Genomic DNA, 27675 nt, shown 5'->3' with positions numbered 1-27675 from the left:
TAGTTAATTTCAACCTCTGCTGAGAACCAAAAGGGAAGGTAGCTGGGGTATACAATGATGTAGCAAAGGGGACCCCTGCTCTGTGACTGAGTGGACCCTGAAGACAAAGACTGAAATACTTCATTAAAAGACAAATAAAGAAATTGCCATGCTGTAAAGGCAGACTATAAAAGCAGAAAAGCACACAAAACTACTACTGTGGCTTTGCCAGAAATCACATATGTACTTGAACAATAGTTTCTTTTGATATTCACAACAAGCCTTTACTGGCAATCAGAATCATTTTTACTTAAAAAAATCACTTGATGAAGCTTCAAAGGTATCAAGAGAATTATTAAGATAGTTATCTTTAACTGGGTTCTCATGTCTTACACGGAAAGACCTAGGATTTGAACTCAGGCCCGGCTGTTGCCAGAGTCCTTGCTTTTTCTGTCTCAGCAAAGTCTACTGCAGGGAACAGCACACACTTTATGGAGAATGTGACATTTCTACTTAGCCTTGAAGCATGGGCTTGGAGGCGGATTGAGGACAACAGAGCCGTATTGGTTCAGTGCAGAGGGAGATGAGGGGGTTAGAAAAACCAGAGGACAGTACAGGTTCAGAAAGAGAGGGAGGAGGCAGAGGCAGGCGGATTTCTGAGTTCGAAGCCAGCCTGGTCTACAGAGTGAGTTCCAGGATAGCCAGGACTACACAGAGAAACCCTGTCTCGAAAAACAAAAACAAAAACAAAAACAAAAACAAAAACAAAAACAAAAACAAAAAAACAAACAAAAAGAAAGAAAGAAAGAAAGAAAGAAAGGAAGGAAGGAAGGAAGGAAGGAAGGAAGAAAGAAAGAAAGAAAGAAAGAAAGAAAGAAAGAAAGAGAGTGAAGAGAGAAAGAAAGACAGACGTGTGAAACACACAGATGGGACAATGATGGTATCATATGGTATCCAATAGCGAGTTAGAGTCCAAAGAGAGAATGCTAAGGACTTGGGGTGGCAAGCACACAGACTAAAAGTGCAGTAACCATGACTTGTCTTTACACACAGAACATACTCCACTAATGTCGCTGGCTAGTGGAACTGTGTATTTAGATAACACTGTTTTTGTGACTGTCAAACATACAATTCGGGTCCATATGTGTGCACGTATGCATGTATGTGTAGGCAAGAGGTCATTGTTGAATTTCTTCCCCAAACGCTCTGTCCTACATTTTTTGAGACAAGGTCTTTTGCTGAATATGAAGCTACAATTTGTGCTAGTCTGGCTGTGCAGCAAGCCCTGGGGCTCCTCCTGCCTCCTCTTCTCCCATGCTGGAAACGCAAGCACATGTAGCTGGCCTGGCTTTTATGTGAGGGGTGGAGATGTGGATTCATGTCCTCATGCATGTGTGGTAAGCACTTTATTGGCTGAGGCAGCTCCCCAAAATTTCAATTTTTAATAACATATATGAATGTGTTGCTTCATAGGTTGGGTCATAACAATCTTTACTGTTTAAATTTTCAGATAAAAAGCTCAACCCTCCCCTTCCCACCCCCCCCAAAAAAACCCCAAAAAACAAAAACCAAAACTCAACCAACCATCCAACTAGATACTCCTCTGTACTTCAAAACCTAAGGAGCCTGGCCTTCAAGATGGTGAATTTTCAAATTCCGCAAGTCAGTCCTTTCCCCATGAAATGGGAGCTCCAAGCTGGACACAAAGAGACCAATTCTCCTTCCTCATGAGGTATAAGAGATTGAGAAACTGATCTACCAGACTGGTAGTGGGGCCAATTAAAATTGAAAAAAATTACATTTCTCCTAGAGATTATTAAATAGTGAATTTTCAGTCCAGTTGTGTCCCCCTGCCTCGTTGTCACTTGTGCTGGCAGAGGAAGGACACATCATCTAGACCTTATTCACAGGTCTGCTTTTGACGTGTCTCAAATTTAAATGAATGGAGCCAGTTTCTCTATTTCTGGTGATTTCCCTGTGCACAGCCTTGCTGTCTGCCAGGGCTGCTGGGAAGGGAGAAGCTGGAGGAGTGAGGATGCTTAAATAAAAACAGTTCTATTTTTGGCACACTTTAATGACAATCCTGTCTAAGAAATATTTTTTCCTACAATGCCTTTCCATCCGGTGTCATTGAAAGTGTTTGTAATTCCAGCGAAGGGCTGTGGCACTGGATGCTAATCAATGAACGGCTGGTGTGCTTTTCTATGAATGTGGCTCTTTTTCTTTCTTTCTTTTTTCATTTTTTTTTTTTTTTAATATTTACCAGTGACAAAGATGTGTTCTTCAGCCCAGGCAATGTTACCATTCATGCCTGGCTAATAAAGGAAGAAATGCCTGGGGAAGCTCACCCTGGTGGCAGAGGGGAGGAGGACCTATTTTAGGTCTTTGGGATATTTTATTGTCTTCGGGCCTTCCCTGTGAGTCACAGGATAGAAATTTGAGGCAGAAGTGCATCAGCGTCTGGGCTGAAAACTGTTTGGGCTGCAGTGCTGGAGATGTGTGTATGCATTCCTTGCTTGTAGGTTCTGGCTGCTTCCTGCTCAGTGCGCAGGGATGCAATGCCTGCCTTCTGTTCCTTTAAATTCCTGTAGTTGGACGTTGTCAGGATTTAGGGTGGGGTCAGCCTAGGGTCATTTTTAGCCCCAATAAAGGTCTGTTTTATTAAAAGCCCTCTGGTCCCTTGCCTGTTTACTGCTGCCCCGGGACAACACTTCCTTTATCTCTTTCTGGCTCACTCCCAAAGAAAGCAGGGAGACTCGCTATGGCTTGGAGTCCAGTTTCCATCTCCAGGCTGGGCTTGTGGGGTTTGGTGGCTCAAAATGAGCATGTGCCGGAGCACAGCATGTAGGATTGAATTTCACCCCCACTCCATACTCTTAGTGTTTAGAAAGAAATGATGAAGTTTCCGACTCATTCTGTTGAGCAGTTTCTTCTACGTTGTGGTTTTTTTTTTTTTTAAACGGGGTGCTATATGATGTCGGTCAAACATACTCCCTCCCTTCTGGTGACCACACAACTTGTGTTAGAGCTGACAACCACATCAAACCTTCCTTCCCCATACATCCATTAGCTCGAGTATTTCGTCACAGCAATGACAACCTGACTAACACATTCATGAAAGCTGTATCTTGCTTTTACTTAGAGGCAGTCAATCTGGAAGTTCCCTCTAAGATGTGGGGAATAAAGGCTGTGAACATGGAGAGAGGGTAGCTGGGGACCTGGCAATGGGAGCTGTGATTTTTAGATGAACTCTTACCAACGTTCACACTCGTGAATCTTACCTTGACACTCACTAAGCTAACATGTGAGGTCTACCATAGAGTGGACCATCTTCCACGTGGTCTGTTTGGTAGAGGAGAGAAAGGTAAACGCTGGCTGGAGTGGATGCAAAAGTGGAACTGGAGTGAGGAAGGAGGACATATTGTGGGGTAGAGGGGCGAGTAGATAAGAGCTGGTCAGGCTGGAGATGTGTGTGGGGCGGGGGATCATCTAGGGCTTCTTGTGGTGAAGTCAAGAGGAAGATGACACAGCCGGGAAAGGACAGGAGGGATGGCCCCTATAGGGGATCCCACACATCTTTATCCGTGTAGACGTCTGGCAGGTGAGATCCAGAGTCATGAAAGAGGTGAAGAATTTCCAGTCAAAGCTACGTCTCTTGCTGTAGTTTGTATCTGGAACACCCTCTAATGGTCGCACACTGAAGTCTTTGTTTTCAGCCCTTGACTTTATTTGGGAGACTGTGGAATCTTTAAGAGGAGGGCCTGTTGGGAGGATGTTCGGTCAGTGGGATTGTACCCTTAGAGGGGATCTAGGGTACCGGCCTTGTCATTCTTTCTCTTTGCTCCTCAGCCACAACGAGGGAAGCAAATTCTTCTGGCCCGTGCTCCCACCATGGCGTCTTGCCTTACCAGAGGGCCCAAAGTCTATTGAGCATCCATTAAAATCTCTAAAGCCATGCCCCAAACTAACCTTCTCTCCTTATAATTTGGTTGCCTTGTATATTTTTGCAATAGTATGGTGTGCTAACAATTCCATAGAGGGATTTCTTAGCATAAAAAGGAAGGAAGACCCTATGAGAAGGGTTTATAGAATGTGCATAGTTCTTAACCCAGCTTCCAAGTAAAGCACAAAGGCCTGGTCCTCTCTTTCTTCCCCAACCCTAACAGCCCAGTCTTCACTTAGGAATCCAGGACATTTTCTGGCCTTGGCTTTAGTATAATTTGTTATTGTTCTGGGTCTAGTCTTTCAGTGTAAAATAGACTGAGCACACAGATGCTGCCAGTGTGACTATAATGATATGATTTGTGCTTCATTCTTGTAACCAGCCTCATACTTAGGTTCTGTAGCTTCTAGCTTTCTTCGTCCCTTCTGTTTCTCCTCCAAAGCCTTGAAAATTCCGCACCGATGCATCAGGTATTGGCCTCTCAGCTGTCTGATCTCTAGAGAACCTCTCAAGGCATCCACCGTCTTCCCATCCCTGGAGCCTTTAAACAACAGTTTTCACATTGGCACGGACAGAGAAGTTACCTGGGACACACTGTCTGGTTTTGTCACCAGAGGACAGGGCTTGGGATCTGGATTTTCTAGGGCCTCATGGTGATTCCAATGCACTGCCCAGCAACTGGTGATGTTTAACAGTGAACAGTTCTAACACTCTTCCGCATCTAGCCCTGCCCACTTCAGCTTTCAACAGTCTCAACTCTCTTCTCCCAGCAAAGGGATGGAAGGAAGAGTTTGTCTGCACTAACTTTTGTTTCCAGTTTCTCATTGGATTGTGTCTCTAAATCAGCTTCAAATTGGTAGCGGCCTGGGATGGGGCGTTGCCGCTGACACACAGTTTCTAGATTTTTCTTTAGCTTGCTTTCATGGTATATCTATCACTGAAGTCATCTTGGGCATACAGCATGTGCTGTGTGGAGGGAACACCAGTGCCCTGTGAAAAGCAGACAGTGCAAAACTAGAGCAAGCAGGCAAAGGCATCCCAAAACTTGTCCTGAGAGACCTCCTTCCTCTTGCCCTACATCATCCGCCAACGGAGCCTGTCTGTCCAGCTTCCCCAACCCAAGTCCCCAGCTCACCTGATGTCAGCAGTTGGTGAGTCAAAAGGAGCGAAGAGCCCGACTGAAAAGAGCCCGGTTCCCCATTTGTACAAAGGCCTTGACAACATCTATTGCTTATATCATTTACATTTTAAATGCAAATTTCTTTATTTTTACACTAAGTGGGTGAATTAGCTCTCTAAAAATAAGGCTTCTGAATATAACAAATGTTTTACAGTAGTAATAGTTGAGAACACAGAAAGCGATGATTATTAAACCCATAGCTATGCTCTCCCTCATAGAAAGCTCTTCTGCTTATGCTGTGTGCCCCTCACCACAACCACCCTGAAACCGCTGCTCAATCCTCCACTTCTGGAAGCTAAATTCTTAGTATGATCTACACATCAGACAACCTCACCTGACTCCCTTTTAGAGGGTCTGAAGTGGAATTTAATATTCACTATTTTACTGAAATTATACTTGGCAGACAGGGTATGAGGAGACTCTAGGTCCTGTATCAAATGGCGTCTTGGTTTCATTTTGCTTTTGTGTCTAAAGCATGGATGTTATTATTCTCACAATGCTCTCTGAGCTTCTTGATGCTTGAAACAAGCTGGTTCACCACCGGGCTGGCCATGGAGTCTTTGTCCCAGTCTCCTTTTCCCTTCTCTCACACCAACTGCAGATGTTGCAGGCAGAGATAGACGCCCAGGGCTGCTCTTTGTCTCCCTTCTCCCTTGAGTATCTCATCTATTTGCAAGGCTTTAACTGTTAGCCCAGGCCAGCGGTCAAACCACCGCCTGCAGCTCTGACCTTCCTCCACACTCTTAGTCCTGCTTTTAATGGCCTCCTTCTCATATCTGGTGACCCCTCCCAACTTTGTGCTTCCTAAGTCAAATATGAATTTTTAATCATGATACTTAAGAAATAATACATTGAGGTTTTCCATTCTTTAGATCAGTTTGAGTCCTATTTCATCATCCTAAGGTTAAACAGATTCCTCCGATTCTCAAGCATTGCTGAAGCATTACCCTCAAGATGTCTCTCGGTTCCATTCATGGAACATTTTTAAGGTCAACCACTTTGTTATTTTTACCTCACACCAGAGCTGGGATTTTCTAAATGTGCTATTTTTATTTGTGTGTGTGTGTGTGTGTGTGTGTGTGTGTGTGTGTGTGTCTGTGTCTGTATGTATAAGTAGGTGCTGAGAACTGCACTCAGTTCTACTGGAAAAGCAGGAAAAGAAGAACACTAACATGCTGTCTTAGTCAGGGTTTCTATTCCTGCACAAACATCATGACCAAGAAGCAAGTTGGGGAGGAAAGGGTTTATTCGGCTTACACTTCCATGCTGCTGTTCATCACCAAAGAAGTCAGGACTGAAACTCAAGCAGGTCAGGAAGCAGGAGCTGATACAGAGGCCATGGAGAGATGTTCTTTATTGGCTTGCTTCCCCTGGCTTGCTCAGCCTGCTCTCTTATAGAACCCAAGACTACCAGCCCAGAGATGGCACCACCCACAAGGGGCCTTTCCCCCTTGATCACTAATTGAGAAAATGCCTTACAGTTGTATCTCATGGAGGCATTTCCTCAACTGAAGCTCCTTTCTCTGTGATAACTCCAGCTGTGTCAAGTTGACACAAAACTAGCCAGTACAATTGACCCCTTGTCAACTTGACACACAAACACATCACTAGTAAGCCTCAACCCTTACATTCTTATTCATCGCCAAGATCTAAATAACTTTAAAAGTCCCACAGTCTTTACATATTCTTAAAATTTCAGTCTCTTTAAAATATCCATCTCTTTTAAAATCCAAAGTCCTTTTACAATTAAAAGTCTCTTAACTGTGGGCTCCACTAAAACAGTTTCTTCCTTCAAGAGGGAAAATATCAGGGCACAATCACAAAGCAAAAATCAATCTCTAACCGTCCAATGTCTGGGATCCAACTCACGATCTTCTGGGCTCCTCCAAGGGCTTGGGTCACTTCTCCAGCCATGCCCTTTGTAGCACACTCGTCGTCCTCTGGGCTCCAGATGCCTGTACTCCACTGCTGCTGCTGCTCTTGGTGGTCATCTCATGGTACTGGCATCTCCAAAAACACTGCATGACCCCTTCAGTCCTGGGCCTTCAATTGCAACTGAGGCTGCACCTTCACCAATGGCCTTCCATGGCCTCTCACAGTGCCAAGCCTCAGCTTCTCTGTGCGACCACTTCATGCCTTCAAAACCAGTACCACCTGGGTGACCCTTACACATTACCAAGTCCTGCTGCAGCAGGAGTACAACCTTGGCTATCTCTGGAACACAGCCTCTTTGTGCTTTCAGAAAATACTTTCCAGAAGATGTCACCTCAATGATGCTGGTCTCTTCTTAATCACTGCTAATTTCTTAGCTCCAACTAACCAGCATCAATAGTCCCAGTAATGCTAAGTTTTTGCTTTAGTAGTTCTGGTATCTTGTTAACCACAGCTGATTCTTCAGCCCCAGCTAACCAGAACTACAAAATCTTCACAATAAAAACAGCAATGGCCCTGAAAAGAGTCTTTAATTTTCCCTCTGAAATTTCACAAACCAGACCTCCATCTTCTGTACTGTTCTCAACATCATCTTCCAAGCTCCTACACAACATCTGACAGAGCTCTTAACAACGAATGGATCTTCAAGCCCAAAGTTCCAAAGTCCTTCCACAGTCCTCCCCAAAACATGGTCAGGTTGTCATAGGAATACCCCACTCTGCTGGTACCAATTTGTCTTAGTCAGGTTTTCTATTCCTGCACAAACATCATGACCAAGAAGCAGTTGGGGAGGAAAAGGTTTATTTGGCTTACACTTCCATACTGCTGTTCATCACCAAGGAAGTCAGGACTGGAACTCAAGCAGGTCAGGAAGCAGGAGCTGATGCAGAGGCCATGGAGGGATGTTCTTTATGGCTTGCCTCCCCTGGCTTGCTCAGCCTGCTCTCTTATAGAACCAAGACTCCCAGCCCAGAGATGGCACCACCCACAAGGGGCCTCCCCCCTTGATCACTAATTGAGAAAATGCCTTACAGTTGTATCTCATGGAGGCATTTCCTCAACTGAAGCTCCTTTCTCTGTGATAACTCCAGCTGTGTCAAGTTGACACAAAACTAGCCAGTACACTGACCCAGCTTGAAAAAGTATTTTTCATCATCTTCTCTAAACTTCCTTTTCCTTCCCATCCTGAAGAAGTCTACCCTAAAGGCTTTACAGGGTCAGAGCAAAGGGGACGGCAGAAAGGAGCCATGGTGCCCTAGGACATGATGTGAAAGACCAGGGAGACTGACCTCTGTGCTTCCCAGGAGGCAGCCGAAGGGGGCAGCTGAAGTGGGAAGTCTGAGTTCAAGAGGCTTGAAGAAAGTGTTCTGGTGAGAGAGAGACCTGAGTGTCAGAGCTCGAATAGCATTAGAAGGCGCAAACACAGTGCAGCCTCTGACATCACATTGGATCTCAAGGGGATCTCATGGTTTTTTGTGTGTGGGTGTATTTGTGTACCTGCAAGTCCTGAGAGCAACAGTGTTCCAACAGCAGAGAGCAATAATGGGGAACAGAGCCTGGTTTCCAGAAGCCACCAGCAACACAGATAGAAGAGAACTTTCATATACATAGCAAGGGAAAACGAAGCGCTTTTTCCTTAAGATCAGGGGTAAGCCAAAGAGGTTCACGCAGTGCTCGCTCCCATACAATACTATACTGGGGGTCTTAGCCGGTATCACTGGGAAGAAATGCAGACTGGATAAGCCAATGATCAAATACCTACCAGAAGGAGCATGAGGTTCGGGAAAGGTGGGGTTTGCCCATGGTTTCAAACATTCCTGTTCACGGCTGAGGAGGCTTGGAGCCTGCAACTCAGACCATGACAGACAGGAACACAGCAGCAGGAAGGGACTAAAGGGTCCTCCCTTACTGACCTACTGACTCCTACTGGGTCGCCTAACAAGGTTTTCATCATGCTTCCAGATACTACCAGCTAGAGACAGGCTTTAGCACATGAACCCGTGGAACATGATTTATATTAAAATAATAACAAATGGCAGTCAGATACCAAGTAAAGATATAATATTCACAGACATGGTACTAGAAGCGAGTTTATAAAGGTTACACAAGCAATTAAAGACTGAACCCCCCCCCCAACAAAACCATTTTCAACAGTGTCTAAGATATGACGTAGAATAATTTTGACGTAGAAATAAATTTCACATGTATTTCAAAAACTCCAAAGCACTATTGAAAAGAATTAGAGAGGGCTAAGTAACAGATTGGCTCAAAGATCAGAGGGCTTGATATTATTAAGAGGTCAGTTCTGGGGCTAGGGATGTGGTTCAGCTTGTAAGGATATATGCCTGTCATGCACCCAGCCCTGAATTCAGTCCTCCCAGTATATGCAACCTAGTGTGGTGGGGCACACTTGTTGTCCTAGCACTCAGGAAGTTGAGGCAAGAGGGTCAGACACTCAGTCAGCCTCTGCTACTTTAAGGCAAGGTGAGAGCCAGCCTGGGCTACCTAAAAGCCTATATTTATTTTAATATAAATCATGTTCCACAGGTTCACGTGCTAAAGCCTGTCTCTAGCTGGTAGTATCTGGAAGCATGATGAAAACCTTGTTAGGCGACCCAGTAGGAGGCAGTAGGTCAGTAAGGGAGGACCCTTCAGGGTATCTAGCCCTTGGCCCCTTCCTGCTGCTGAGTTGAGTAAAAATGAAGGGAAAAAGAACATAAATTAGCCCTACCAAGATCCAATGACCTTACAGAGAAAAAAAGAAGAGAGAGAAAATGTTTTTGTCACACTTTGGACTAAAATTTTCAGAATAATATTAACCAACAGACTGGACTCTTCGATTTAAGACTTGTCTTTCAGTGATGTCAAGCTAACAGAAGGAGAAGACACAGAACGGGGGAAAATGTCTGCAAGCCATATGCCCGATAAAGAACCCATATCTTAGATCTGTGATGAATTGTTAAAACTTAATTCATCAACAATAAATAAATAAATTATGGAACTATTGGTTACTTTCTCATTGTTGTGACTAACCAAACTGTTAACAACGTAGGGGAAGCAGTGTTTAATTTGGCTCATGGTTTGGGGACACACAGTTCATCATGGCAAGAGAGGCATAGTGATAGCTGACCTCAGCTCTCACAATCAGGAAGCAGAAAGAGATGAATCCTCATACTGTTTTCTTCCTCTTTTTTATTCAGTCTGGGACCCCCAGCCCTAGGGACTGTCTTAAGGTTTTATGGCTGTGAAGAGACACCATGACCACCATAATTCTTATAAAAGAAAACGTCTAAGTGGGGATGGCATGACAGCATCCAGACAGACATGTTGCTGGAGAAGGACCTGAAAGTTCTGTCTGCATCTTAATCCGGCTGCACCCCGGAGAAAATGTCTCTTCCACATTGGGCAGAACTTGAGCACTTGGAGCCCTCAAAGCCCACCCCCACACAGATACATTTCCTCCAACAAGGCCCACCTATTCTAACAAGACCACACCTCCCTGTGGGCCAAGCATTCAAACACATGAGTCTATGGGGGCCAATCCTATTCAGACCACCACAGGGACCTTCCCCCTATTCTTTTAACTTTTCCTGGAAATGCACTGACAAACACAGCCCATGGGATGTTTTCATGAAGACTTTAAATCCTATGTAGTTGATAAGATTAACAATCGTAATACTACATCTACATGATAGAATATTATTTAGCATTAAAAAAGGAATGGACTATTGATACAACAATGATGATGTCAATATAGTTATGCAAAATGTAAAAAAAAATCAAAAAGCTCAAACTGACTGGCGTTATTTAAATATGTTTTATAAAATGCAAACTAATTCATAGGGAGTGAATATATAACGAGGAAGACGATACATGGGAGAATGAGGAAAATGTATAGTGTTCTCTATGTCTATTATTGATGTGATTATTTCAAGGGTATAAAACTGACTTACTTATTTTAACATATGTGCTTAAATGATACTTCATTAGAGCTATTAAAATGATTTTAAATGGGGCTGGGGACCTGGCCCAGTCAGTAAAGGGCCTGCTGCATAGTGTAGAAGACATGACTCTGGATCTTAACACCCATCTAAGAAGTCAGTCAGGAGGTTCAAGTCTGGGGCTCTTCCAGCCTTGGGAAGGTGGAAACAGGAAGATCTCTGGGGTGCTGGACAGATGATCTAGGCAAATCAGCAAGCTGAAAGTTCAGAGAGAGACTCTGTCTCAAAACAGAAGGTGTAGAGCAATATGGAGAAGACACTCCATATCCATGGACACACTCACTCATGCACGCACGCACGCACGCACACTCACACACACACACACACACACACACACACACACACACACACACACACACAATATTTCAGGTATTCTGGCAAAGGTGGGTATAATGTGCATTTGTGTACATGCTAGTAACTTTTGTCAGACCTTAACATTTGCTAATATTCTTTTAGATTTCTTTAAAGAAGTAAGTCATCACAGATCCAGTTTTAACATTCATTACCCCCTCTAATTCAATCTCCCCTCTACCTCCTCCCGATTGTAGTCATTGCCTTGTCCTTTCTGGTTGTGGATCATGTACTGGCTTCACTCTTTGTTTTTACCATGCTTTGCACATTGGAAACCTTTGTATAAAGGGTCATTTCCTCTCAAAACTTGTTTTCTATGTTCAACACTATGTTTTTTGAAATCTCGCCATGTTGCTGTTTGCCATACATTTATCGATCTACTTTGTAAATATACACAAATATAGCTGACCTTCTCCTCTTGGGTTTTAAGCTGTTTCCAATTTTCCATTCTTTACAAAAAAATTCGTCTACTCAGTGTTTGCCTTGAGAGTTCTTGAGACCATTCCCCTGGCCTACGGCCTACGAATGAGAATACTTTTTAGGTCTAGCTTAGGAGATTTCTGGGAACCTTTAATTTGATTAGTTGTAGGCCAATTGCTCTGCACACAGAATGCGGTGCTCCTAAGAGCTCTTCATTTTGCCCATACTTGTCATACTTGTAAGTAAGTGTAGGCATGGCGCTTCAATTCCTCTTGGCAGGGCAAGTTTCTGATTCCTCCAGGTGAAGTCTGGAGCCATGTCTTGGAAGCTGGCTGGCTTCATAGAAGTCAGTCAATGAGATGAACTGGGGCAAAGGTGTCGTGGTATCTTTGATGGCTAATTTTTAATGTTAGTTTGATTTGATTAAGGAATGCTTGGGGGAGTGGGAAGAAGAGTGCATTTTACAAGTATCCATGATTGTATTTCCAGAGACACTTAGAACCTGAGGTCTCTGACCCCATGAGCAGATGGACCCCTCGTGTTCATATTTGTATGTATAATATGTTGGCATTATTAGGAGATGGTGAAGGGAGGGGAGTGGAATCTCTTAGAGGAAGTAGTCCTGGCTATGTACCCCCAGGACTGTACCTGTCACTGATCCATTGCTGTGTTTCCCCTGTCTCTGCTTCATGTGTGCTAAAACGTGAGAAAAGCCCCTGCTGCCCCATGCTCTTCCTGCCATGTAGTCTGACCAAGATCTCAGGGGGCGAATCATGGACTGAACTCTGAAATCATGAACTCAAATAAAATTAAACCCCTTCCTTTTATCCTCCCTCCCTCCCTCCCTCCCTCCCTTCCTTCCTTCCTTCCTTCCTTCCTTCCTTCCTTCCATCTGTTCATCTGTCCTTCCATGTTTCTGCTAGGTATTTTGGTCACAGCAACAGAACACTAACTAATACAGTACCCTTCTCCTACTCTCCTATAACAACTGAGCTCTGGTGAATTTCGGCTTTTTAAGACGTGAGCTGACCAGTCATCCTACAGAAAGTTGCAAAGACATGCATGCTTTTTCAGAAGCAAGAATGGTAATGAGAAAAATTCAAAGAGAAGTTGAAATTGCCAAACTATCCTCTCCAATAAAAAGGTCGCCACCCCCCATTATCATGGATACGATGAACCCCACCCACATCATCCACTCCTTTCTCAAGTTCTTACCTGCTGGTGTCAGTTCCCATCAGCTCTTCATTCAACAGCCTCTCTTAGTCCCTACTCTGAACCTTTATCACACAGCTAGTTCCCAGGTGAACCCCTTCATTCTCTACCTCACTCCCATAACCACCCAATCCCTCTTTTCCAATGATCACCAAGGAAATATTCTTTGAGGACCTCGTGGAGCAGGTTGGTGTCCTGGTAGGGACTGTTAAAGATAAAAGTACAGAGGTGCACTAGAAAAGAAGGTGGGAGTTAGGAGAATTCTTATTTTCTTTTCCTTAACATTATCAAATGGTTCTTAATATACAAATGCCAAAAAGTGATTCAGACTCAAATGTGTGATGAATCCAAGGTGTTTCCGGTGTCACTCACCTCTGTTGTGTCATGTGACTATACCACAGTCTTTGCTGAACTACACAGCCTGTGTACTTTCCACTGTGCACAGCATCGTGACATGTATGTAACCCCTACCAAGCTGCCCACAACACATCAGCTCAGATCCAAGACTCTGCTATGTTATGAGTTGTAGGGGCTTCCTGTCCATTCAGAGTTCTCTGATTGTACAGAAACATCACAGTTGAAAGACAGAAATCAACGATTTTAACATTTTCCTGCCAGCACTCCTCCATTTGTAGGGATCAGACTAAAGTGTCCTCTAATTGCATTGTGTTAGAATGTTTGGTTTCTAGAATTTCTCTTCAGGTTGCTGATTCGAGTTGTTAATAAAACACTTTTTAAAATAAAATTTGCCTTACGGAAGCATACACCTTCCACTTTGCACTATGTATTTATTCAAAGTGACCTTATCAGCATTGATGAGTATACAATAAAAAAGTCAATGAACTCTGAAAAAACATTGAAGCCATATTACACTCTATAGTAACATTCAGCCACAATTTTTTTTCTTTCTTCTTTTCTTTTTTTATTTCCTCCAAGGACAGTTTTATTAGAGTATAAAAGAAGGCCCCTGAGCAGGAAAGCTGTAAATCTTGACAGCTGCCTAGAAGCTGCCTAGGAAGATACTAGAGGAGGAGACAGGACCCTGCCATCTGACCCGAGTCAGAGTGAAGGTCAGAGGTCAGACAAGCAGCCATGCAGGAGACCAAGGACCCCACAGATCCTCATGGTGGCTTGTCAGGTCTGCCAAATTGTGATACACTATGTATAACTAAACATGTCTATCTTATGACTGTACAGGCTTACTTTCATCCTTAACAGGTGGTAAAGTATGTATTTACCAAGGAATTGTTTTCAAAATGAGTTTCTTTATGAGTTATTACCAGTAAAGGCTTATATACCAATTTTATACACCCAGGGTTGTGTACAAATTTCTAAAGTGAAAGGTTTCCTGAGTGGACATGGCTTAGATGACCTCTGCTCCCAAAGTGTCAGCCCTCCTCTGGGCCTAAATACATTTAATACTTCTCTTGCTCGCCTGATGAGCCCTTTGTCCTGGCTGGGAGGTCCCCATCCTCTACCTGGCTCCACCATTTCTCAGTCATACCTTCTCCCGCATGGATAAAGCCTATTTCTAGGCTTAGCTTTAGCTTTTCCTAGACCACTGGGTCACCATTCCAGAAGTCAAGCCATGCATCAGACCACGCCAACCACTTGGGCAGCGACCCCTAGCCAGCTTTATGACAGTTTTATTTTACTATTTGACTTTTCACGTATGTGCTAGCATTTGGCTTTCCATTAAAATGCTTGCCTCCCTAATTCATGCTGCAGAGATATTACTCCATCCAGCTGCTCTTACCAAAAAGCCAATTTTAGTCAAACAATCTGGAGAAATGCTGTATATCATGCTTCTCTCTAGAAGACACACAATACACATTAGCATATTAAAAGATAGTCGTGTGCAGAAGGAACTCTGCATAATAGATTTCCGAATTGTATTTGTCAATTTGTCTTCCCCCCTTGTAATAATATTGATGCTTTTCAGAATTTGGTGCTCCTAGGAGGAGACTTTGAGAAACACGGAACTGGCTGATAAACTCTGTACCCATCAAGATGACTCCACAGTGGTACCACACTTAGCATCCTAGTACTCTGCCTATTGGGAAGAGTTGTCAGGGACTTGTGGTCCTAAACTTGTGCCGTCTTGGGAATGATGTAAGGCAGACAGCCTTATTCCCATGCCTTATTAATTATATTGGCACTACACTCTGAAACTCGTGAACTTTCCTAAGTCCTTTATGCTTCCCTGTCTGAGAGGGACAATCTGGCTTATACACAATGGGAACAGAACTTTCCACATTTGTTGTTTTTTTTAATGTCTATTTTATTTTGGTTGGAAGTACTACCCAGGACAAACCTCAAGAATCATCCCAACTCCCTGAAAGCCAGAGTGAGCAGAAGAGGAATGCTCTCAGATTTTACACAGATTGGATTAGACTCCTGGTTAGACTCCTGGGTCTAACGTGGTTTTTTTTTTAAACCTCTGTGGCTGTAGATGGACTTTTGCCAGGATGTTGAATAGAAATGCTATAATGGCTTGAATTTGAATCTCAGTTAACAAAAGAAAAATAACCACAGTAAGTTTAGTAGCCAAAGTGGTGGTAGAGTTACTAGAAATATGAAGCCAGTGTTTGGAATTAAGAAGTTAATTATTTTATAGTTTACTAATAATAAGTTGATGTTTTTTAAGTTAATAGGATTTTCTCTTTTGATGGATAGATCACACGGTATATGCTGTGTTATCCATGTATTACATATTTCATGCATGGGCACTATCCGTCTCAATATAATTCAACATGCGCAAAAGGTTATGTGACAAAAGCTAGACATCTCCTTTCTTTCCACTAGCCAGCCTCCCCCAGAGGCATTTCTAAGTGTTCTAAAGACACTCTGTGCACACATAAGTACATATTTATGCAGTCCTGCATTATACAGTTTATACTTTTAAACTTTTTATTAAAATAGTTTTTACATTCAACATTTTAATCTTACATTTTAATCAACATTTTAATCTTTAATCTTCTCCAAGACCTGTCATATCCAGATCCTCCCATCTCCCTATCTATGAAAGTCTCTCTCTCTCTCTCTCTCCCTCTCTCTCTCTCTCTCTCTCAACAAAAACAAAGCTAAAAAACAAACAAAAACCAGTAAAACCAAACAAAAATCAAACAAAAACCAAAACCAAACAAATACCCCCCTCAAAACAGAAAACCCCTATAAGTCGGTTTTTTTTTAATTAGGTATTTTCCTCGTTTACATTTCCAATGCTATCCCAAAAGTCCCCCATACCCTGGCCCCCTCCATTCCCCTACCCACCCATTCCCACTTCTTGGCTCTGGTGTTCCCCTGTACTGAGGCACATAAAGTTTGCAAGACCAAGGGGCCTCTCTTTCCAATGATGGCCGACTAGGCCATCTTCTGATACATATGCAGCTAGAGACACGAGCTCCAGGGGTACTGGTTAGTTCATATTGTTGGTTAACCCCATAGTTGAATACCCAGTGATTCTCCATTGGAGAAGACTGATATTCCTTTCCTGAAAGATAGCAGTTTCAAATAGTTTCTTGCTAGGGGTGTGGATTTGTGTGCAATTCCCCCCTCTCAGTGTTGAGATTTTTGTCTAGTTTGAATCTGTGCAGGTCTCATGTGTGCTGTCACAGTCCCTGAGTTTATATGTGCTTCATTTCTGTTACGTCTAGGACATCCTGTTTCCTTGGGGTGCTCTACCACCTCTCGCTCTTACAAGCATTCTCCCTCCTTTTATGTGTGGATGTCTCATCCGTGAGGGGAGAGGTTTAATAAAGACCTCCCATTCAGGGACGAGTGCTCCGAAGTTTCTCATTCTGCACATTATCCAGTTGTGAGTCTCTGTGTTAGTTACTGCCTGCTGCAAAAGATGAATCTTCTCTGATGAAGGTTGCATGATACTGATCTATGGGTAAAACAGCATTTTATTAGTATATTTGTTAGTATAGCTTTTCCCTTGGGATCCATGGGCTATATCTAGTTCTTGGTTCTTGGCCACTTTAGTGGTGTCCTGTAAGGGATCTGTCACATGGACTGGGTTTTAAATCCATTTAAAAAAAAAAGTGGTTGGTTACAATGATGACAATTGTGCCACTCTTACACTGACATGTATTGTGGTTGTAGGTCACAGAGTTTGTAGCTAGTGATATTGATTATTTCTCTTCTCTTCTAGAATATCTTCCTGCACTCTGAATTCTGGGTGAAGCTTCCAGTTATGCGCCAGCTCTGCTTCTCGGTGTTGATGACATAGGTAAGTGTTGTCTTCAAAACCAGAAACCAACTGTCATGTTGTGGAGGGTAACCAACAGCTTTGAAAATAGTATGTGATGGTGGGGGTGGTGGTTATGGGACCTTTTTGGCCAATGACGCAACAATATGTAACTTATTCTGTGCTGATTCCTGGAGGTTTTTCTTGGTTGCATATGATATCTAGTTGGGACATAGACTGCCTCATTATATGGTGGAAGTGTCTCAGTTAGTAGAGTGTCTTCCTAGTGTGCAGTTTATACCTCTTAACTCTTCCCACTTGATATATGTCAGACTTATGTGTCTTTCTTTCTAATAGCCTCAGTGCATTCTATTGATTGGGGTGCCACCAACAAGTTTCCATAGTGATGGTGCTTAGTTTATTTCAAATCACTATTTTAATTGGTTATTATAATTTTAGTAGTTGTGCTATTCAAAATAGCCTGTCATCAATCTGTGATGGTAATAAATTTCCCAATACCTCATAGCTCATTATCCAATTTTCTTTTAAATTATTTGCTAATATTACAACTAAAAATAACTTGAATTTCTCATATAAAATAGATCAAGCATTCTTATAGGTGAAAATGATCTCCCATACTTTTAAATCACAAACTCTGTGCATTCTTTTCAGATTGTTTCACTACAGTACCATATTATCGATTTGTGAGAACTCGTTATATGCTACCTTCGATAATTATGACATAATTAAACATAACTTCCAGTGCTGATTCCTGAAGGAGACATTAAATCACATTCTTTTCCAACATGCCATTCTCCAACCTAAACTTTTTACATTATAAATGAGAAACAATGTTAGAGAAGGTCTGTCTCCTTCCTTCTAGAGTAGCTTTTGTCAAGTCCCCTCCCCCCCAAAAAAAGGCCAAGCCGGGCAGTGGTGGCACATGGCAGAGGCAGGTGGATTTTTGAGTTCGAGGCCAGCCTGGTCTACAGAGTGAGTTCCAGGACAGCCAGGGCTACACGGAGAAACCCTGTCTCGAAACCGCCCGCCCCCCACCCCTCAAAAGGCCAAACTCACTAGTTAATAATCTGAGATGTTTCCAAACTTTGTCTTTGTGTGTGGAGCGGTAGGTCCTGTGACTTGTGTTCTAATGGTAGTAAGGAGCACACTTTCCATGACTTGGACCAGAGGTCATAAATGTGCTCCCTAAAGGCCAAAAGTGGCCACACGTATCTTATTTGGCCAGCATGATATTTAGAAATAACAAAACGGAACAACAACAAAAAAATTAATGACTGATTTTACAGAAATATCGAGATTTCTAGTTTCCCTTACGATGCGCACGCACGCGCACACACACATACACACGCACGAATGTACACATGCACACTCCCATGCACATGCAGGTGCATGCCTGCACTTGCATTCCTCGAATAATCTAGCAACATTGTTTTCACATGGCAGAGACTTACAGGACTGTGCCCTTAATAAGCCCCGTATTTCCACAGCCCAGCCTGCTTCCCTCACTAAGTACTTACCTGGCTCCTAGAGTGTTTGCCTTTGCAACCTTTAACCCTCTGCTCCCAGAGTGCCACACCCATGTTTCCACTTCTCCCTGGTAGCAGCCTGCTTTTCTTCTTTGAGAGGAACCCATGGCATGTTTATTGGACTTTGTCCCATGTTCTCAGACCCCCATCTCAACACTTTCCTAGTTGTGCAGTCTGTTCTTTGGGATGCCTTCCTACCCTTGTTTGGAATAGTAACAGTCTACTCTACCAGGGCACACATTTTAAAACAGTTTAGTAGACTTTAACAAGCCTGAGAGAGATGAGCAGAAGCACGTTTGTGGTGTCTTTGGGGCACCATTGACATGAGAACATCTGTTTGGGTGGAGTGGAATCAGGGTTGCTGTGTGTGCTCCGCTTCTCCTAGCTCACATCCTCCCCAGCGTTCACCCGAAATACAGCCTCAATCTTGTAGCTTGTGTCCACACTGCAGCTCTCTCCATTCCAGAATGATTCTTCACAATGCATTTCTAAAGCATAGCTTTCATTTCATCAGCTGGCACCCTCTTCTGAAAACCTTCAGTCAGCCCCTCTTAATCAGAGGAAATGTTTCTGTCCATGGAGTTCACAAGGTATTTATAATGGGAGACTTCTGACTCATTTCCAACCTGACTGTGTACCTCTGGTCTGTGTGTCTCAGACTCTACCATGCTCTAAGACTGCCTAAGAACATTGTCCCAGGCTGATGCAGATGAGGCGTTCTTCAATTCCTCCTGTCTCAGTCTAGCTTGCTCTACACGCTCTGCTGCTAATGGTTAATATTGACCATCAACTTGACAGGTCTAGAGTCACTTAGGTAAGCATCTGGCAACACCTATGAGCGATTAAATAGACTGAGTTAGCTTCTGAGCACATCTGTGAGGATCTAGATTGGGTTAACTGACATATGAAGATGAACCATAACTGTGAATAGCATCTGACTGGACAGAACACTAGCTTACCCTGCCTCCCTCTAACTGTGGACACAGTGTGACCAGCTTCCATACTGTACCCTCCAACTGTGAGCCAAAGAACCCCTTCCTTCCGTAAGTTGCTTTTATTGGGGTATTTTATCACAGCAACAGGGAAAAGCAGCTAACACAGCATCCAAGGCAGTATTCCTTTCTCTAGGGCAGTGGTTCTCAGCCTTCCTGATGCTGTGACCCTTTAATACAGTTTCTCATGTTGTGGTGATCCCCTAACCATAAAATTAGTCTGTTACTACTTCATAATTGTAACTTTGCAGCTGATATTAATTATAATGTAAATATTTTTTGGAGATAGAAGTTTGCCAGAGGGGTCTCGACCCACAGGTTGAGAAAGGCAGCTCTACGGAATCTTCCATTTTTTTCCCCCTACTTAGTCTCTGCCTACCTTTCATATTTATCATAACTAACCCAGATTCTTTGTAGGTAGGAAACTAATTTATCTTTACGTCTCCAGACACAATCTCACCACTAGGTCCTTCAAAAATATCTAGTGAATTTAAAAACACTAGCACTTTAACCCCTGTTATTAGCCAGCCAATTATTTGGTAGGTTCTAGAGAAATCTGTGGTTTTTTTCTCTTTGCAGTAAGCAGCGTCTTTCCAACTATGAACTGGCCGAGCCACTCTAATCAAGGTTTTCCACGGACCTCACTGTTCCTCAGTGTGGCTGGACGTCTTGCCCCCATCCCAGCTTCATTTGTAACCTTTCAACTCTGCCTTAGTTGCTGTTCTATTGCTGTAACACTTTACCAAGAACACATAAAGCATATCACTGGGGGCTTGCCCAAAGTTTCATAGACTGATGGCCAACAGGCAAGCATGGCACTGGAGCATAGCTGAGAGCTTACATCCTGATCCACATGCATGAGGCGGGGGTTGGAGGGAGAGAGGAGAGAAACAGAGACACACAGAGAGAAGATACTCACACAGACACACACCTTAAAACCCACCCCCCAGTGACCTCATACAAGGCCAAACCTCCTAATACCCACTTCCCCAAAATATTTTTACCAGCGAGGACAAAGCATTCATATACACGAGCCTTTGGGGCCATTCTCATTGAAACCACCCTAAATCTGCCCATGCTCTTGCCTTGGCACTTTCTTCCGGTTCTGGCTTGAGGACATTTTCCACACACACACCCCACCACACCAATGGCTGTGTTCCTGGACCGCTTAAAGAGGTGTCCACAGTGTCACCTGACTCCGTTGGATGGAGTGTCCCCCATGACATTGCACATTGCAGCATAGTCTCAAAGTAAGGTTGCAGACCCAGCTCCAACCTTACTTTGAGCTCCTCCCGGACATAAAAAACCAAACCAAACCAAACCAAACCAAACCAAACCAAACACCTATCATTTAAATTATTTTGACAATGGTATGAAGGTAGATTTTGTGTGTGTGTGTGTGTGTGTGAACTAGATTTTCAACAAACGTCCAGTGAGTAAAGCAGAAGGAAAGCACACAGTTTGCTGTATACAATTCACAGGAAACTCCTAATTTGCATTTGAAGGGACCCAATCCATTTCAAATTTGTATGCCCAATACACATGTTAGGATGGTAAGAAACACAGAAATCCCATGTTATGATATTTCAGACATGGAAGAGTTAATACAGGGGGTTATTTCGAGATAAGGAGAGACTAGGAGAACAAGACAGGAAGCGGAGACAATTTGGTTGTTTATCTCTAACTATTGGAAGAAGCTGTTCCACAGGCCCAGAGGAAACCCGATAGGACCCTGAAGGCGTTGGGCAAGTGGGACAAAAGCATTCCCAGAACCTGGTTTCTCAGAAAGAAGAGAAAGACATTCAACCAGATTAAAGGCTCACACAGTTTTAACATGTGATTCCAATGGGCAAACACATTGAAAATGTGAAGGAGAAAGGTAAAGATACTGTGTAGTGTTGGGAAAGCTAGCAAAAATCTAGGCTGGCAAAGGAAACTTGTTGTGTCTAACTGCATGAAATTTTGAATAACCATTCTGTCCTACATAAATGGTTTTCCAGAACATTATGGAGACATGAGACTAACATGTCTAAATTAATAGACTAACTTAATAGAGTGTTGCTGTCCTGGGCTGCTATCACTCCAGGTTCGTGATCCTAACCTCTCTCTCCTCTCTAGTCTCTATTCAGCTTGCTTCTGAACTTCATGGTCATCAACTCATACAGGAGGTGCTGTGAGTCATTTGAAAACATTAGTAATTGTAAAGTTGGACTCTAACGATGTGGTTATAATAGGTGTGGAAAGAGCTGAATGCCTGTAATGTTTATCAACTTTTTGGGGGACCTCAGCAAACTCAAATATGCAGTAAGGGCCTCTGTGGCACCTAACGTGCAACAGTCATTTTAGACCTATTGACTTATAATCGACTCATTTAATCCTCTAAACAAGTGTACGGAGTAGGTATTAGTCTGAATTTGTTTGAAACAACTATTTTAACCTATAAAATAGTGATTTAATATAGGTCAACTTCGTATAATGATTTTTGAACCAGTTTTTTTTTTTAAGGCAGAGAAATCAAAGCAGTAGAGGTTAAATATGGATCACAAGTCACACAGAACTCAAGTGCAGGCAATCTGTGATGCTAACCCTGGCTGCCTACTGATTGCTCCCGAGTGGTGCCACTTCATCCTCTCCTGGAGTTCGGGGCTAGAAGCAGGATCACAGAACCAGGAGTGGTGCCCCTGGGCTTCTAGACCTTTCTAACAGCTCTGCCTTGCCTCGGTCCATGTTATTCATACCCATATCTCCCCTGCAAGCCACTCTCACAGTGGGAAGTGGGTGAATTCTTTTGACTTGTTACTCAGGGGTAGCTGCCATTGTGATGGATTGGTTATCTGCAAAGTTTCTTTGCTGGAAATACTGTCTCATGGATTATTTTGTTGCCGCACAATGATATCAGGGACGATGCAAAAGATGACATCTAAAATGCCTGAGGTGTTGTCTAGGCACTTTGACTCAGAGCTGTAGTCTGTACATTCTTAATTCCTCTTTAAAAAACTGCCTCAAATTTATATTTGTTCATCTGTGGAAGATACTCAGCTTGAAACCACTCTCCTATCTTCCTCTTCCTCCTTAGAAATGTATTGATTTATTGAATACATTGGATGATAAGCCTGGTGCTAGTTGATATGGATTCAACCATCAATAATATGGACACATCTGCTTTATTGGATTTTTAGCTTATCCAGGACGTTTGACACTAAGAGAATATTAACAACCATTGATTTTTTTTTTAGCAAAGATTCATTGACTTTATGTGTAAGAGTATTTTTATGCATGCATATCTGAGTATTATGTGCATGTTTGGTGCCCTCAAAGGTCAGAAGAGGACTTTAGACTCCCTGGTACTCTAGTTAGAGATGATCACAAAGCACCATGTGGGTGCATGGAATCAAACTCTGGTACTCTGCAAGAGCAACAGTGCCCTGTCCTTAACCTCTAAGCCATATCTCCAGCCCTCCTTTTTAACATTACTTTATATTTATTCATTCATTTATTTTGGGAGGTGGAGAGATGCACATGTAGGGGTTAAGGGACAAGTGAGAGGAATCGTTCTCTCTTACCACGTGGGCCCCAGAGGTCAAACTCAGATTGCCATACTTGGTGGCAAGCACCTTTACTGCCTGAGCCATCTTACTAGACTCCAGTCAAGTGTCTCGATAGACGAGTAGGGAGTTCTGGGGCCACTGATCCAGGGGAGGTTAATTTAGTTTGGGGAACAGATACTTTATGTCAACTTGGGAACCTCAATTAAGAAGATGCTACCATGAGATCAGGTTGTAGGCAGCCTGTAGGCATTTTCTTAATTAGTGATTGATGGAGGTGGGGCCCCAGACCATTGTGGGTAGTGCTGCCCTTGGGCTGGTGGTCCTAGGTTCTATATGAAAGAAGGCGGGGCAAGCCATGAGGAGCAAGCTGGTAAGCAGCACCTTTCCATGACCTCTGCCTCCAGGTTCCTTCCCTGTTTGAGTTCCTGTCCTGAATTCCTTTGATGACGAACAGTGATATGAAAGTATAGACCAAATAAACACTTTCCTCTCAACGTTGCTTTGGTCATGGGGTTTCGTGAGAGTAATATGACCCTAAGTCAGTCATGAGGATTTCAGAGTAACATCGGTATTACCTGTGAGCTTGTTTCAGTGCAAATTCCTGAAGTTTCCTTCCAAACCAGTGATTCTCAACCTGTGGGTCTAGAGAGCCCTTTCCGGGCTAAATATCAGACATTCTCACTATCAGATATTTATAGTAGGATTCATAACAGTAGCAAAATTACATTTATGAAGTAGCAATGTAAACAATTTTATGGTTGAGGATTACCACAACATGAGGAACTGTATTGAAGGGTCATAGACTTAGGAAGGTTGAGAACCACTGTTCCAGATCCATGGAGTTAGAATTTGGCTGAGAAGGGCAGAGGTAAGAAAAATGAACCTGTATTTTGAAAATATCCCCACCACAAAGACATGTGCTCCACTATGTTCATAGCAGCTTTATTCGTAATATCAAGAACCTGGAAGCAACCCAGATGTCCCTCAACCAAAGAATGGATACAGAAAATATGGTATATTTACACACTGCAATACTATTCACAGGCAAATGGATGGAACTAGAAAATATCATCCCGAGTGAGGCAACTCAGACCCAAAAGGACATGCATAGTATGTACTCACTGATAAGTAGATGTTAGCCAAAAAGCTCAGAATACTCAGATATATCCCACAGACTCAAAGAAGTTAAACGAGAAGGTAGGCCCAAGTGAGGATGCTTGAATCCCATTTAGAATGGGAATAAAATAGTAATGGAGGCAGAAAGAAGAGGGTGGGAGAGGGAGAGGGGAAGGGGAATATGGGGGGTCAGGATCCAGTATGGGGAGAGAGGCCTAGGGGACCAGGAGAATGAATAGAAATATGCAGCTGTTGGGGGAATGGGTGAGAGGAATCTCTAGGAAGTCCCAGAGACATGGGATGGGAAAGCCTCTCAGGACTCAAGTGGACGATCTTAGCCAAAATGTCCAACAGTAGGGATACGGAACCTGAAAAGACCACCTCCAATAACCAGACAGGACAGACACCCAGTGGAGGGATAGGAACACCAACTAACCCACCTACAAAACTTCTGACCCAAAGTTGGCCCCATCTAAAAGAAATGCAGGACAAAGATTGAAAGAAACTGAAGGGATGCCTGACCAGTTTCTGACCCATTTTGAGACCCATCCCATGGACAGGCACCAATCCCTCACACTATTACTGATGTTATGCTGTGCTTGCAGACAGGAACCTAGCATGGCTGTCCTCAGAGAGGCTCTACCAGCAGCTGACTGAGACAGATGCAGATGCTGAGTCAGGGACCCCGATGGAAGAGTTAAGGGAAGGACTGAAGGGGCTGAAGGGGGCGGCAACCCCATAGGAAGACCAACAATATCAACTGGGAGCTCTCAGAGACGGAGCCACCAACCAAAGAGCATACATGGGCTGGTCTGAGACCTGAAAAGTGACTAGTAGGAAACTAAGATGAAAGGGTTTGGCAGCTCTTAGATGGGAGGGCAGGAGAGCCAAGTGGGGAAGCCACAGGCAGGACCTTCTCCATCAAAAGACTACCATGGGTGACAATGGAAAGCTGAAGTTGGTGAGACCACCAGTGTGAACAGATGGTGAGGTGATGTCAAACGGGAATTAGCATGAAGGAAGGGTTCTTCCTGCAGCTCCCCTCCCCCAATTCACTCACTGTTCTTTTCCTGTGTTTATGCCTGCTAAATCTGGTGTGCAAACCAAAAAGGCAGGTTGGGGAGTATTGCTTTGTCCTCACAGGATCCAGGAGAGAAGAGCACATTTTTGCCTCTGTGTCCTGTGGGCTCTGATTATACATTGTGACTAAGAAGAGCTTTTGTGTTACCAGATTCCTGGCAGAAATGGGGGAATCAGTCAAGAGGAGGTGAACCTGAGGATGGTCCAGAGGAGGTGAGCCTGAGGGTGGTCCAGGGGAGGTGAGTCTGAGGGTGGCCCAGAGGAGGTGGAGTCTGAGGGTGGTCTTGAGGAGATGAGCCTGAGGGTGGTCCAGAGGAGGTGAGCCTGAGGGGTGGTCCAAAAACCCTTCATTTCTCCATAGTTTGAAAGACAGAGGGGAAGTTGCCATTGAGATGGCCTTACCTTACCACTGGCCCCTGTAACAGCAGAGTGTTTATCCTCCGAGGAGGCGCTGGGCTTGACTAGGCACATCCTTCCTGGAGGCCATTGGCCTGCCAGCTGCTCAGCATCGGTGATGGGCTCCATCACACCAGAGCAAGACGCACCTGAAACGATAAAGCAACAAGGAGACATTAACTGTTCTGGGAAACCTGCATGCAAGACCGGGAGGCCTATGGCTGTTTCAGCTTTAGTCAGCCCCTTTGATGTGCTCCAGAATATGTTGTTAGGTCCCCACCCACTCCACAATGAGCAGATTCTCTATCTCCAACAAAGGTCGGCAAAATAAAGCCAGTAAATGCCATTACATTTGAATTTCAGAAAAGTATCAATAATGTATGATTATTGCCCAGATAGAAAACATGTCATTGTCACAGGGTATCCTACATTTTATATGTTCTAGGTTCAACTCCCAAGGGGTCCCTCTGGGGCAAGAAGCTGCTTCTTGTCTTCTAATGCTTTTGATCTTTTCTCCTTCGTTGGGATTCTCTCATAGGTGGGAACTTCCTATATGTCTCAGAGGGATGGATGATCCTTCAACTTTGGCTAGGCTATCTCCAGGTACCAGATTTGTTCATACCAGATGCAGCCATCTAGGAAGGAAAGCCAGGTGAGAAGATGTGGGGGCTAGCTTTCTATCTATCCTCGAGCCTCAGCTGTATAGCGCTAGCCTGTGAACTGGAGGCAGGCCAAGAGGAGTCATATCCACAGCCATGGGCCCTGACACTGTCAGCAGAGTACAAACGCCTTAGTGCGTCAGCTCACAGTGAGTCTCATAGCATTGTTCTTTCCTGATGACGGCAATATGCTCTCAGCCTGAGACCCGGATGAACCACCATTCCTCCAGCTTCAGGCCTGTAGTCACTGGAACTTTCTACCTGGGGAGTTTTGAGTTTTGAGATGTAGCTGGAACAAGAGTCGATGGATGACATGCAACAGGCAGGGAGCAGAGCTTTGGACAGCCATTTCAGGGAAGAATTGCCATCAGAGCTGCCGCACAGGTGTCTTAACAGGAATCCACAGAAAGAAACAAAAACAGAACCCTCCTGAAAGACCTTGAAAGGAGCAAAAACAGAACCGAGAAGTCAGCACGTACCACTAACTTGAAGGTGATTTAGAACAGAGCTTCTTTGCTCTGTTTAGAAAGGGTTGGCTGCATCAGGACTGCCTCCCCACATGTTTTCTTTCCTTGGGAAATCACATACAGTAGCTAGAGATCTGGGTTAACCGATGAGATAGACTTCAGCCTAGATCAGCCAGCCTGGGCCATAGCAGCCAACTGTGGTCTGAGATATAACTCATCCACACTGATCGCTGGTGCTGGTGTTATATGGAGGCCTATGGGACAAGGCTACCCCCTTGTGGTAGGGTTTGGGACTAGTCCCTAAGACATAAATTCCCTGTCAGTCATTTTAAGAAGGGCCAATTACACAGGATTAGGTGAGACCTCAGTAACAGTATCTTATGCACACAAGATTTACCTCTCCTTCTAAAAGAAAGGCTAGAAATGGCCAGTCACAGACTATTAAGGTAACTTGTTGGTCCCCCAAAGACTCAGGCTTTCATCTGTCTTTTAGGCTAAATAGTCTTAATGAATAGTTTCTTCTCAAGGTCACGGGACAGTTGCTGGGGTGCCAACCATCAAATCCATACTGTAGCCCGAATTCAAGGGGAAATAGAAGGGGAGGGGCATGCAGATGTGTGCTTGTGTGTGATGGGATGACGTGTCCCAACGGTCTCTTCC

At 43.7% G+C, this 27675-nt stretch overlaps 1 long non-coding RNA gene across 1 annotated transcript in view; it reads right to left on the bottom strand.

Moving 5' to 3' along the window:
- Window positions 1-26032, bottom strand: part of Gm32081 — a 37116-nt gene extending 11084 nt beyond the window's left edge. Inside the window, exon 1 of the long non-coding RNA XR_386675.1 lies at window positions 25896-26032. This is a non-coding gene — a long non-coding RNA (predicted gene, 32081). The remainder of the gene's footprint in view (window positions 1-25895) is intronic.
- Between the last annotated feature and the right edge of the window lie 1643 nt (window positions 26033-27675).

This window comes from Mus musculus, chromosome 19 (assembly GCF_000001635.26).
Source record: "Mus musculus strain C57BL/6J chromosome 19, GRCm38.p6 C57BL/6J".
Lineage (NCBI taxonomy): Eukaryota > Metazoa > Chordata > Mammalia > Rodentia > Muridae > Mus > Mus musculus.
This window is presented reverse-complemented; position numbering and strand designations above follow the sequence as displayed.